We start from the raw sequence: 13,731 nt of genomic DNA, 5'->3' as shown, positions 1-13,731 counted from the left end.
TCTTCAACGTTTCTCCATGGTTCGGTTATTTTCCTTCCAGTTTCTTCAAAGGGTTTATTCTTCCGTCTCTATTGCTCAAATTCTCTAAGCTTTGCTCCATAGTGAATCCTCACTCCGCTACCTCTCCGTAGCTTCACTTTGCTAACTCAATTGGATTCAAAGACCCATTAACGATTCCTTTGAATCGTTCTTCTTCCTCTGCGCATCCTCCGAACTCTGCCTGTAACCACTATTATAGAACCTACGAGTCGACACAGTAATCAATCATAAACACTTGATTCATGCATATGCACACTCAGAATCGAATTCCTCCTCTGTATAAAAACATAAAAATAATTGATTACAATTGAGACTCTCGGTCTCTCACATGGGCCTGACTCTCAACATTTGTGGCCTCATATTATTGAATGCACAGGTCCACTTATTTATAATAATGCATTGGATTGGATCATTGAAGGATCCGACCACTCTTCTAACAAAAGCCCTAAAGCTCTCTGGATGCATACATATGTGGCAGATAAGTCTCCTTAAGACTTTATCCATTCCATCTTTTCCTCCGTTTTAAAACAGAAAATTATTCTTATCAACTTCCCATTTAATGCCCAAAAGCTCTCTCTTGTTCCTATAATCATGGAATTATTTAAGAGTTGGAATTTACTTCTACCTCTCATGTTCTCATTTATTTATTTTGAGAGAATTTACATATTCTCCCATTATCTAATTAAATCACTTAAAAGCCTAAATATTACATTGACTTGAGACTTAGGAAAACTATTTCCTAAAATGCATGACCGCCTATGTCTACTATTTACAATGGTTTTCCTTGGGTTGAATGCTCCTGCGTCAGACTCCCAAAGTAGAAAATATTCATGATCTCCTGATCATGTGTCTTTTGGTCTTGGTCTTCCTGGATCCCATACCTTGTTCTGTAATTGTCCAGATATTTTGTTCCTTTACTGCTGCTACACTTCTGCTGCCTTTTGCTCCATTTTCTTCCTGTCAATCAGCTTCAAAATTTGATTGATCATCCTTTTTGATGCCACTATTTTTCTCCATTTGAACTACTGCATCATCACCTGCCATATTTCTTCAATTTCTATGTCCAGCATATCTTTGGGTTGGTCCATATTCTGCTCCTTACTTCTTTCTCTTCCTTTGTGTTCAAGGTTATTGCTATTGCCTTCTACACTGGCTTTGCTTGCTGTCATTGTATACATTGTTGTGGACTTTTCCTCCACTTTTGCTTGGTTTGCTTTACTGACTGCCTCCATATCATCCTTACACTCTTTCATGATTGAATCATGACTGTTCAACATTTTTTCCAGCAAATTAACTTCTCTATTCCATGGATTCAATTCTTCCATAGAATCTCCTTCTTCCATCATTATTTGGCTGTTCACTTGTGCCAAATCTCGTCTATCATTTGCAAAAAAACCTGCACACTCAAAACACTTGTTAAAATAAAAAATGTAAGGCTATTGTGCCTTATCTTTCTTTGGCAACAATTCAATTTTCTACTCAATTTCCTCCTTCTCCTATGTCAGCACATCAGTATGCTGATTCGAATTCTTAGCAAAATTCATGACACTGTCAGTTAGTCTCTCTTTCACATCATCTGTTCTATTGATCTCTTCCTTCTTGGGTTCACAACAGTGAACTTCTCCTCCTTTAAACTGTTGTTGGTTATCTTTACTTTGAAATTGTTTGATTCCTACTGCCTCTTTACCATGTTCAAACAACCTCTGCTAAATCTGTCTGATCACATACTCATACTCATTCATCCTTTTTAATGAACCTGCAAACAAATTATTTCATATTCCTCTCTCCATGGCTATTTGAGACACATCTTCTTCTTCAGAAATTGTAACTGCAACTTTCATTCTACCATTAGGTTCTCTCATCAGTTTCTCCAGCAGTTTAATCTCCTCTTCACACTTAGCAAGCACTTCATCATAATTCTCTCTTCTTCCAGCTTCAGCCTTCACATGCTCTGTTACGGTATTAAAATATTGTCTTCCTTTGACCCTTGTACTCTCAATGTATTTCTGTTCTAGAAAATCACTACTTGCCTCATTCAAGAGGTCTTCTTCATCATACTTTGTTCTCCTAGAGTATTCCTCTAGACTTTCGACATCTTCAAAAGACTATCCATCCTCTATAAAACACTACTTTGTTAGTGTTCGTTTACCCAAAGGTTAAATCCTTTACATAGAGTTCCCCCTTCTTAACATCTTTCAGAAGATGTCCTTCTTCCCTACTATCTGTCTCACCAGTTTCCATGGCTATCTCGACTGTGCCTATCATCATAGTGAATTGATGATCCTTTACTATGTTTTCAGCTAACATAATCTCTTCCTGAAGTTTTCCTTCAGTCCCTTGATGATTATCTCCTCTAAAGCTATCCTCAAATGGCTACTTTTCTCCTGCAATATCTACCATCATACACAAACTATCCGTTTTAAAAATATAGGACCCTATGGTCTCACTTGATGGTTCAACTATCATATCTCCTTGCTATTCTAAATCATTCATATGATTAAGAAATTATTTGATAGTCTCTTCTTCAATCTCCTCAAGCCCTTCACTTGGTTGCTTGACATCTTCCTCCAGCTGTATATGAGATCTATCTATCTCATCTTCTTCTAGAACAATTTTTTTATTCTGCTAGTCTTTTTCCTTCTTCATGACAATATCAGTCAATTATCCTTCACCTGCAAACATACACAAATTGTCAAATTTAAAATCATCAGACATTTTGGTCTCACTAGAAGTTTCAGTCTTCAAGTCTCCATCTTCACTTTCTCCCAGAAATTGTCCTTGTTCTAGTTCACAAATGGATTCTTCCATTTGTAACTCAACTTCCTTGAGTTTTCCCATCAGCCACTTTACTTGCTTTTGTTGTAGCCTTCTCTACATCTCATGCCATTCCACTGGCCTCTTCCTCAAGACCCAACCTAGTCTCTAGCTTTCCTCAAGCATTCTTCTTAATGCATTGAGTTGTTCTTTTAATTCAGCAACCTCTTTGTCAATTTCTTCTTGACTCATACCCTTGCCATTTGCTTTGGCATCCTCTTTCTTATATGCTCTGTTGTGGCTTCTCTCTGAACCTCTGCTATGACTATCAGTAGTCATCTTCTTCTCCTCTATCTTCATGAGCTCCTCTGCAATAATGTTATAGACATTTTTGTGCCTTACAGCATGAAGCATGAAATGTCCATAATCTAAGGGATCCAAAGTCCCTAAACATGTTGTTCCTACCCCTAGAGGAACAAGGTCAGCAAACCACAGCACTGAATAAAAGTTCTCCACCTGAAAACACTCAAAAACAAGGCAATTCTGGATCATGTCAACTGCTCCACTGAGCATCTGCGCTGAATGTCAACTGCTCCACTGTCTACCTGCGTTGAATGTCAACTGCAAAGAAGGCTACCTGCGCTGGGCGAGTTTCGACATGTGGCACAGTCATTCCTCAAGGTGTCAATGCCCAGGAAGCTTCCAAAATGACACTTGGATCAGGGAATTCGACTAGTGATGAGTAAGAGGTTCTAAATCTCCAAGTGGAAGCAAGAACCTCCAAGTGGACTCAAGAACTGAAGAATAACTGAAGTGAGAGAGGACACTAGTCAGCTTCATGCCAGCCTCAAGCTCACTCATCCTTTCTCCAAAACTCCTATATATAGATCTCTCTCATGAGGTCTAGGGGGTCTGGAATCTTGTGAATGTAAAGAATTGCTGTTGGTTTGAGTTTAGAACTATTGGGTGATTTGCTTTGAAGGAGGTGAAGAGGAGATTTCTTTCTGTTGGGAAGGTGATGCTGGATTGGGCCTCTTATGGTTGTATCACTTCCTGAACCTTACTTCTTCCATTAATAAAGCATTTGAGGTTCTTCCATATACATGTGTCTCAATGATGTATTGTTATACTTGTGTATTTGATTTATTCTAATCCTTGAATCAATTATGAATGTATGCTTCTTGTAGTTTCCCTCTCTTGTCTTTTGCAGGATCTTGGTGTAGCTGGGCCAGTGAAAGAGCAAGGAGCTGGGGGCAAGCAGCAAGGAGAGAAGATTGGATCAATCATTAGCGAAAGACATCGGTTAGTGGATCTCTTTCTCCCCTCTTTTACATCTCATAAAGAAGTAATCTCAGATAGCTTTGCTTTGATTGTTGCTAAGGAACTATCACCCTTAGAGTGGGATAGGGTCATTCCGTATTGGATACTTTTCCCAACAACAAATTGGCGACTCCACTGGGGATCGTATCTTGTTGGTTGTTTGTGTTTTTGCTATTCATTTCCTAAACACAGGGAGTACCGAATCGAACTGCATTTGGATCTTTCAAATGCAAAGTAGAGGGCAGCTACTCTAGCTCAGTTTTTGGGCATGTTTATGATTTGAAGAGCTGATCCACAAGGACTCTGAACAGCTCTTAGTGATAGCTTTTCATCCTCCTTTGAATCATCCTTTAGTGTGTACTAGATTGATAGCTTTGATTTGGCCAAAAATTGTTGATTTTTGAGTAATCTGTGACCCGGAAACCAAGAGAAACGAGAGTTTCTCTCTTCATTGTAGGCACTGTGAAGGCAGTCTGCATTTCATCGCAGGTCCCGAAGGGGCTACCTGCGCTGAATGTCAAACTGACAGTGTTCTACCTGTGTTGAACCAGTTTGGCCTTGTGCAACTGGGGTTCCTTGCTTTCTGTTTCCCTGTTTTCATCCTTGTTTTTGCAGCCTGTTATCAGTCAATGTACTTATCTAAAACCACCTTTCTTTGCCACTATTCTGCCTCAGTTGTATAAAGAAACTGTATTTGTTCTTTGTGTATTTCTTACATCATTTGCAGTTTCCCATAACGAAAGTGAACTAGTCTTGCTGTGGCCTCTTAGATCTGGACCTGTGATAAGTGTCGTTCTGATCTTAAGAGTTAGTTTGTTTGCTGTTCATAGCTGATTGAGCTTTTGATTTCGTCATATGGTTTGAATTTATGTATTTCTAGTGTTGAAACAAGTAAATCTTAAGGTGTTTTTTGATTTTGGACAAAAGCTTGTTTGCTTTCACTTGAAATTGAATTCAAAGTTATACAACAGCTTTCTTTTTGTAGTACACCAACATTAAGAAAGAGAAAAGAAATACCTGCATTGTGCATTTTGCATTTGATAAGTTTGCATGCTGGATTTAGGAAAAAGTGCATTAGTAGGTGCTCTTTGATCTGTGTGAAAAGATGATGTCTTTCTTTTCCCTCAGTAGTTAAGATTTTCATAAGTTGAAAGATTGTAAAGCTTGCTTATCATCTTAGACTGCATTTAGGAATTTGTATCATACATCTCGTGGTGAACCTTAAAAGGCAAAATTTAAAAAGATCAACCTAAAATAAACTGAATGAACCTAACAACGCTTTGAAACATAATGCAAACACATAGAGGTCTAAGCTAGAGACGTGTTCCGGCGTCGTTAAACATAGTGACTGTCGATCTCGAAGAAGGTGGGTGATTCCTCCTGAGAGTCGGTGGCGCTAATACGCATTGTACTCCCACGTACCGTCGCATATATATTGGGAGACCCCTATAGGCATATATCTTTTATCCTTAGGAAGCCGTGTCGGCTGCCCTACTGATCGCAATGCAGTGAACACAGCATTCACGAAGATCGACCACCCGTACCGTAAAACGTATTCTGTGGTTTTGCAAAAAGTTTGGCACACCCTCTGCCTAGATCTCCAGAGCAGTTTCTTTTGGCCTTTTTCAAACTCTATAACTGAAAAGGTCCATCCGAGCATTTGTCACTTCGGGCTCGTTAAAACATTGAAGGAGACTAGAGTCATCTTTAGCTTTTTCTCGACTCTTTAAAACTGAAAAAGCAAGTTGTGTCTAAAAGCGTCTAATAAAATTCATTCAGTTCGGAAACACAAATTTCCCCTTTTAATATTTTGGTTGATCGAGTAATCCGCAATCGTGGAAGAAAGTCAATTGAAACCCCGTCGTTCGCGGAGGCTTACGAGTCAACCGTCTTTGTCTCCGGAATTGAAAACAGTATGGACAAAGCGAACTCATTTAACCGGTTCAAAATCTCCTATCAAAGTTAGAACAAGTGTTCCAACTACATCTGAGGTTCCATGTAATCCAAACATTTCTGGAAACCTTGCCTCTATAGAAGAAGTTCAACAACCACAGAAGGACAGTAATACTGATCCTAGTCTGGGGGCAAATACTTGTATAACTGAACTAGTTCCATCTGTAACCGGTCCAGAGAGTTTTGTTCCTCAAACAACTGTCGCTATCGAAACAACCCCTTATTCGGCACCAGAAATATTTTACGGAACTGACGATCTTCCTCTTCCACCGGGTTTGATTGCGATAGAGGAAATTGCAGAGGATCTGCAAGAAAGTACTCCAACCCATTTTGGAGTCGGGATCACTCTATTTCCTTCATCAGAAGTTAATCCACCACAAGTGGAGGTTCCTGTAGAATCACTAGGCAGTCTATTGGATAGACTTAAAATGTCTGAACAACCGTCATCATCTAGGACTGTGTCAAACGACACAGCGACAGCAGAAGCCCCTGCCGTCACTCCAACAATGTTTGCCAGCATACCATCTGTCCCAACTAGCTCACAACCGCTAGAAGGAGTCCACCAAGGGACTATTTCAACAGTGTGGTCTGTTCCAGTTTGTTCATCCGGAGTAATACCCGGCAACTCTTATGTTGAGACTCGCCAAATTGATCCATATGGAGGTCAATTTGGGCAATCCAGTCGCCAAGGACAATCAATCCCCTTGAGTTTCGGATTGCTACCGTATGGGGGGCAGTATGCCCTTTCATTACCCCCTCTGGGAGGGTACCCATACGGGAGTTCACAATAGTTTTCAGGTTATACTGGAATTGCATCAAGTAGTTGGGTACCTATGCTACCTCAACAACCAAGGGTTGTATATTCTATGCAACAGTGTGTACCTATGACGAACATCCCAACCACACCGGCTATTGTAACAGTGTCACAAGTTCAAGCGATGCCTGTTGCATGTCAACCTCAGATTTCTCAGGTTGTAATGCAACAGCCACTTGACCATGGGTCACAACCACAATCACCAACTGGTGGGGCGACACAGGTCCAAACGGGTACAATTACCCCACACCTTGGTCCAACGGTTAGCATAGCACAACAAAACATGGCTTCACAACCGTGGCTAGTACAATACCAACAACCACAATTCTGAGCAGCAGATCTTTGCGAACAGTGGACAACCGTATATCCAAAACGGTCAAAACCAACCACTTTACAGTGGTCAAGTCCACCAACCGTATCAATCATACCAACATCAATTACATTATGCTGGTATGCAAAGGCCCACTGCTCAAGCGATTCCATCGTACCCTGGTTACGCTTCGCCTAACCTGAATCAACAGTTACCATTCGTGGCAACTTTAGAGTTACCCGATTTACACCGTTAACCAACGATCCGATTGCTTATGCCCCTTGGTGGCTAGCGATTCCTCACAAACTTCCATCTGACATTCCTAAATTCAATGGAAATCCAGGTGAAGACCCATCGAATCACGTGATGACTTTTCAGAGGACATTGACAGGTCGAGTGGCTAAATGGTATATTGAATTACCTAGAGCCTCTTTCGACAATTTTAGCTCCCTAGCCACGACTTTCTTAACCCATTTTCAATTACCGATAAGGTATAAAACGGTAATAGAGATATTAACCAACTTCAAGCAGACAACTGCCACTCATATATCTGATCATATACACGAGTGGCGTCGTCGTCGTAGGATGGTGAAAACATATGTTCCCGATCAGTTGTTAGCTGAATGGTTTATAAAGTCGTTACTTCCTGCTATAACGGAAGATGTGGCAAAGGGGGGGGTCGTAACAGAGGAGCAAGTTATCACTCGTGCACAGTATCTGGACTTAGTTTATACTCAGTCTGGCACGCTCTACGACAAAATACCTGACGCCCCTAGACCGGAATTTTCAATTCCTCCCCCTCCAAAATCCAATAGTGACTCTCACGCCGGTGATGGCGTGATTGGCACGGCAAACGCGAAATTGATAAAGGCTTCGTCTAAGAAAGCCCGTAAGAATTCGGATCAAAATGCAAAAGAAGAAATTCTTGCTTCGGAAGTAAATTCCATATCAGCAGATAAGGGCAAAGAAACCAATCAACCAGGAAGCAAGAAGAAGCAAAACAAAGGGAAGAAGAAGAAACAGGGTGAATCATCTCCTGGAAAAAATTCTTCAAACCCTCCTGGGCAAGGAAAACAAAATTTTCCGTGTCAAATATGTGACGAGGAGGATCACTGGACAAAGAATTGTCCATTCAAAGCTGAGTTAAAGAGGTTCTTTAAAAGTTCCCAAACCTCAGCTGTGTTGACTGATCCGTTTCCCAACCCAGGTCAAAATATGGTTGATAGTGGAAATGCTTCCCCGTCGCAAGTACTTATGTTGTCGGTTTCGAAACAGCAAAATGATGCTTTGATTTCGACAAGGAACAAAGATTACGGGAATCCTCAGCTGTCGAACGACAAAGGTAAAGATCAACCAAGTAGTTCGACAACGACTTCGACAGAAGTTGTACCGCCCATCATTCCTGAATTAACAATAAAACCACCAAAGGGAGTAGTACACAAGTCGACATTTAATCCTCGCGCCAGAGCGGCGCAGCATTATAACATAGTGGAGGATTTGGCCCAATCGCCATCCGCTATGTCGACTCTTGAGGTACTACAAAATTGTCCATCCCAAAGGCCGGCGTTGTTATCAGCAATTGGTGGGGTTGATCCTAAGGATTCCAATCTTGTATCCTTTGATCACAAAGGATATGATCCTCAGTTACCAGCTCAACTAGCTTTCCTTATGCAAGTGAAAGCCCTCAACAAAACTGTTCACAGAACAATTATTGATGAGGGAGCATCAACATGTATTATGTCGATGAGTTGCTGGAAAACTTTAGGATCTCCAACCTTGTCGCGATCCTCGACGACATTAAAAGCTTTCGACGGAAGGACTTATACCCCATACGGTATCCTTAATAACTTGAAAGTTGAACTGGGAGGAAAAACAATAGAAATTGATGTTGAGGTCATCGATGGAAATCTTGACTACAACATCCTACTGGGTAGACCATGGATTTATGCCATGGCAGTTGTTGTGTCGACTTATTTTAGGAAGATTGCATTCCCATTTGAAGGAGGGATTACGGTCGTCGACCAACAGAACTTCCTCCCTAATGGTTCACAAGTTACAGGAAGCATTCCCATGATCCATGAAAGCAACCATTCAATTCAAGATATCGGAGTAGGATTATTGAAAGACCCCACATTGATGGGAACTTTCGTGCTACCACCTCCTATTTATATGGGAAATATACCATTTGTAGCAACCTGCAACATGATATCTTCCACGAAGGTCGCAAAAGACAAGGTTGACATGGATCATGCGATTGTTTTTCCCCCAAGCCCTTTAGAAATATTGTAGCAATCAATGTTTCAAGCATGGGAGGCGAACCCAAATCAACGCTCGTCAAGCGTTTGGGTAGATAGGTCTAGAGAATATGGTACCCCATTAGATCCTTGGTCGAAAGTACATGGGACTGACGAAGGAATCTTACAATCAATGTTGATTGAGGGGGCACCATGGAATGATCACCACCATCGTTCCCTTCTTCCTGAGTATGAAGAAGATACTCAACGTGACCTTTATCACCCTTCAGTTTTTGAATTCCTAACAAATACTGTAAATACGGTGGATTCCAAGCGAAACTTATCCAATATTGAAGAGACTATAGCCATAAATATCTCAACTAAAACAAATGTTGTAGAGAATATTTATGTCGGCAAAGGTTGTTCCCCTTCAGAACTGGAGATATATAACGCTCTTTTTCGCGAATTTAGAGATGTCTTTGCTTGGTCATATGATGAAATGCCAGGCATTGACTCGAGTATTGTTGAACATGAAATTAAAATGTATCCTGATGTCAAACCAGTAAGACAACGGCTTCGGCAGGTGCACCCCAAGAAAGCCGCTGCCATTAAGGCCGAAGTTGAAAAACTTCTCCATGCTGGATTCATCTACCCGGTTCCTCTAACCGATTGGGTATCAAATATTGTCCCTGTTATGAAGCAACAAGGGACGATTAGAGTGTGTGTCGATTATAGGGATGTAAACCAAGCTTGTCCAAAGGACAACTATCCTACACCCTTCATCGACCAGATAATTGATGAATGCGCTGGATGTGAAATCTTTTCATTTATGGATGGATTTTCTGGGTATAATCAAATAAATATCCGCCCACAGGACCAGTCAAAGACTGCATTTATTTGTCCGTGGGGCACATTCGCTTATCGAAAATTACCCTTTGGTTTAAAGAATGCAGGGGCGACGTTTCAGAGGGCAATGAATTATGCCTTCCATGACATCAAGAACATTGTTCAACCTTATCTCGACGACCTTCCGGCTCATTCGCGAAAGCGGACTGATCATCCGCAGCATTTAAGAGCGATATTTCTATGTTGCCGACACTACAAGATAAGACTCAATCCACAGAAATGTGTGTTTTGCGTCGGTTCTGGTCGTTTACTTGGCTTTGTAGTCTCTAAGGATGGGATTCGTCTCGACCCCTGCAAGGTTCAGGCAATCATTAATTTGCCTCCACCTTCAAATTTGCTTCAGATTCAGAAACTCCAAGGGAAAGCAAACTTTCTAAGGAGGTTCATTCCAAATTACACAGAACTTGTTAAAGGTTATACTCGTCTTTTGAAAAAGGATGTACCTTTCGTCTGGGACCAGGTGGCGCAAGCTTCCTTTGATGCTCTAAAAGATTGTCTAGTAAAAGCATCATTAATGTACGCCCCAGACTATCAAAGAGATTTTAACCTGTATCTGGCTGCAGCAGATACGACCATTGCAATGGTTTTAGTTCAAGAAGTCGATGGAATTGAACATCCTATATATTATTTGAGTAAAAACTTAAATGATACAGAAAGTAAATATTCTTATGTTGAAAAACTAGCGCTTGCAGCTGTTCCAGCGATTCAAATGTTTCGACATTATGTCCTCTTTCGGAAAACTACCATCTTGTCAGATTGCAACCCCATGACTTATATACTGTTGCGACAGTTGCTGGGGGGCAAATATTCAAAATGGATAGCGATCCTTCAAGATTTTGATCTGGAATTTGTAAAATCCAAATCAAAGAAAGCTCTAGTTTTTGCAGAATTATTGTGTGATCTCCCATCGTCGTCCAACGATGAAACATCAGAAGATTCAATCGTGGACGAAAGTTTGTTTCTGATATCTACAAGCGATGAGTGGTATGGAGATATCATAGTTTATCTCCAAACCCAAAAATTCAGGCCTAACACCTCTCACTCTGAACAAAAACGTATACGATACCAAGCTAAAGACTACATGATCGTCGGTGATACGCTTTACCGTCGTGGTATCGATACAGTTCTGAGGAGGTGCCTTACCCATGAGGAGGCCGAAAAAACCCTAAATGAGTGTCATTCAGGCACATGTGGAGGGCATCAATCTGGATATGCAACAGCACAAAAAATCTTACGAGCAGGATACTTCTGGCCAACCATGTTCAAAGATTGCATAACCGCAGTCAGAAGTTGCCATGCTTGTCAAATTTTTGATAGCAAAACCAAAAGACCACCCGCACCTTTACGGCCGATAGTTGCTGTTGGGCCCTTCGCCAAGTGGGGCATCGATTTCATGCAATGTAACCCCACCTCGACCGGGGAGCATGGGTATATTATAGTCGCTGTTGACTATTTTACCAAATGGGTCGAGGCGATGCCTACATTGGATAACACTGGTGAAACAGCTGCCCTTTTCTTTTTCAATCATGTAGTCGCCAGGTTCGGCGTACCGCAGGCTATAGTGACAGATCATGGGTCGCATTTTCACAATCACATGATGGTCGAATTAGCTGCCAAGCTAGGGCTATCTCACGATAGCTCTACCCCGTATTATCCACAGGCCAATGGACAAGTTGAAGCAATCAACAAGGTCCTGAAGCATATGTTGCAAAGGATGATCGGGGTTCATAAAAGAAGGTGGCACCTAATCCTGTACTCAGCCTTGTGGGCTTACCGAACGTCGGTAAAGAACGCGACCGGGTTCACACCTTTTCAACTGGTGTATGGCCTGGAAGCAGTCTTGCCAATCCAGTGCGAAATTTCGTCGCTTAAACTCGCAATTGATCTCCTCCCCAAAACTTCAGAGGAAGAGGCTCATTTCTTGGAATTAATCCAGTTGGATGAAACCCGTCGTGATGCCGCTTTGGCTAACGAAGCCCATAAGAAACAAGTCAAGGCTCAGTTCGACAAAAATGTCAAACCCCGTATCTTCTCAGAAGGTGATTTGGTCTTGCTTTATGACCAAGAATCCGATAAATTGGGAGCAGGTAAATTTAATCCCTTGTGGATGGGCCCCTATATTGTTAAAAGCATGTTAGCAAAAGGAGCCTACGAGTTAATGGATTATGACGGAATTCCACTGGCGCAGCCCCGCAACGGGCTGTACCTCAAGCGTTACTATGCTTAAATAGTAACCTGCATGCTTTTGTTGTGTTTTGTTTTCGCTAAAAGTATTTGTTCTGGTCGGGTGATCCACCTTTTTCATTTGTTGCAGATGTCAAACCTTATAGAGACATGTGTTGGATATGCCGACGGAGCGAGTCGTAGTTCGCGGAACCTATCCTCCGCAGCCTAGGCCATTTTTGATCCAAGTGGCGAGTTAGTAAGTTTCAGAGGAGTGTGTATTGGGCAATCAACGAATAACATCGCTGAGTATAGCGCGTTGATAGAACTACTCTCTGATGCCATCACACGTGGCATACGCTGACTAATTGTCAGGCTAGACTCACAGCTCGTAATACTACAACTCAATGGTATATATTCCGTTCGCAATCCAGCTATTTATCGCATGTTCCTAAGGGTTAAGATTTTGGAAAGACAATTTGATTCAATTCAATATCAACATATTTCCAGAAACTTAAACACATTAACCGACTCATTAGTAAATTATGTATTGGATAGAGATTTGCGACATGTATAAAAGAGACACATTATCAATGATTGTACATATGGATCGTATAACTCAACCAGAATAAAACTCGAAAATCAAAATATATATAAGCTGTTTATAGTTCATACATAATGTTCTGTAACCAAGACAAGATTGGTCATATGACCTAAAACTCAAAAAGTGCTAGGGGGCACCCTAGCCTAGTGGTGCTCATGATAGCACGTCACGGCCTGTGCAATCATGCGCAAGTGACGAGTCCATCGTCTAGGCACACCAGTAGTGTGTCGCTGCAGCTGTGAAGGTAACTCATCAATCCTCACATCGGGAATGCCGAAAGTAAGGCTCTCAACCTGCTCCCGCACAGCTGTAAGGGTCTCAGTATCGTCAAGCTCGCAGAGAATAACTCTCCGAGCAGGCTCCACTGCCGGGGCAGCAACCGGTGGTCTCGGACGAACTGTTGGACGGACAAGACCGACATCTGCATGCACCCAAGAGTATGATTAAAATTCTTGATAGAATAAAGCACAACAACATTATGAATAAGAGCAGTAAACAATGATATGGTAAAAGAGTTTACCAATAGCGCCCCACTGTTCGCCATCTGGTAGCACCAAATCTGGATCACCTCGGAAATGCATACCCACATATGGATACTCGGAAAAGACCATCTCCTGGTGCTTGAACCACCTGA

This window comes from Pinus tabuliformis, chromosome 3_2 (genome assembly GCF_031772625.1).
Source record: "Pinus tabuliformis cultivar Carrire ecotype Pingquan chromosome 3_2, CPIR1, whole genome shotgun sequence".
Taxonomy (NCBI): Eukaryota; Viridiplantae; Streptophyta; class Pinopsida; order Pinales; family Pinaceae; genus Pinus; species Pinus tabuliformis.
Note: the sequence above shows the minus strand (reverse complement) of the source record.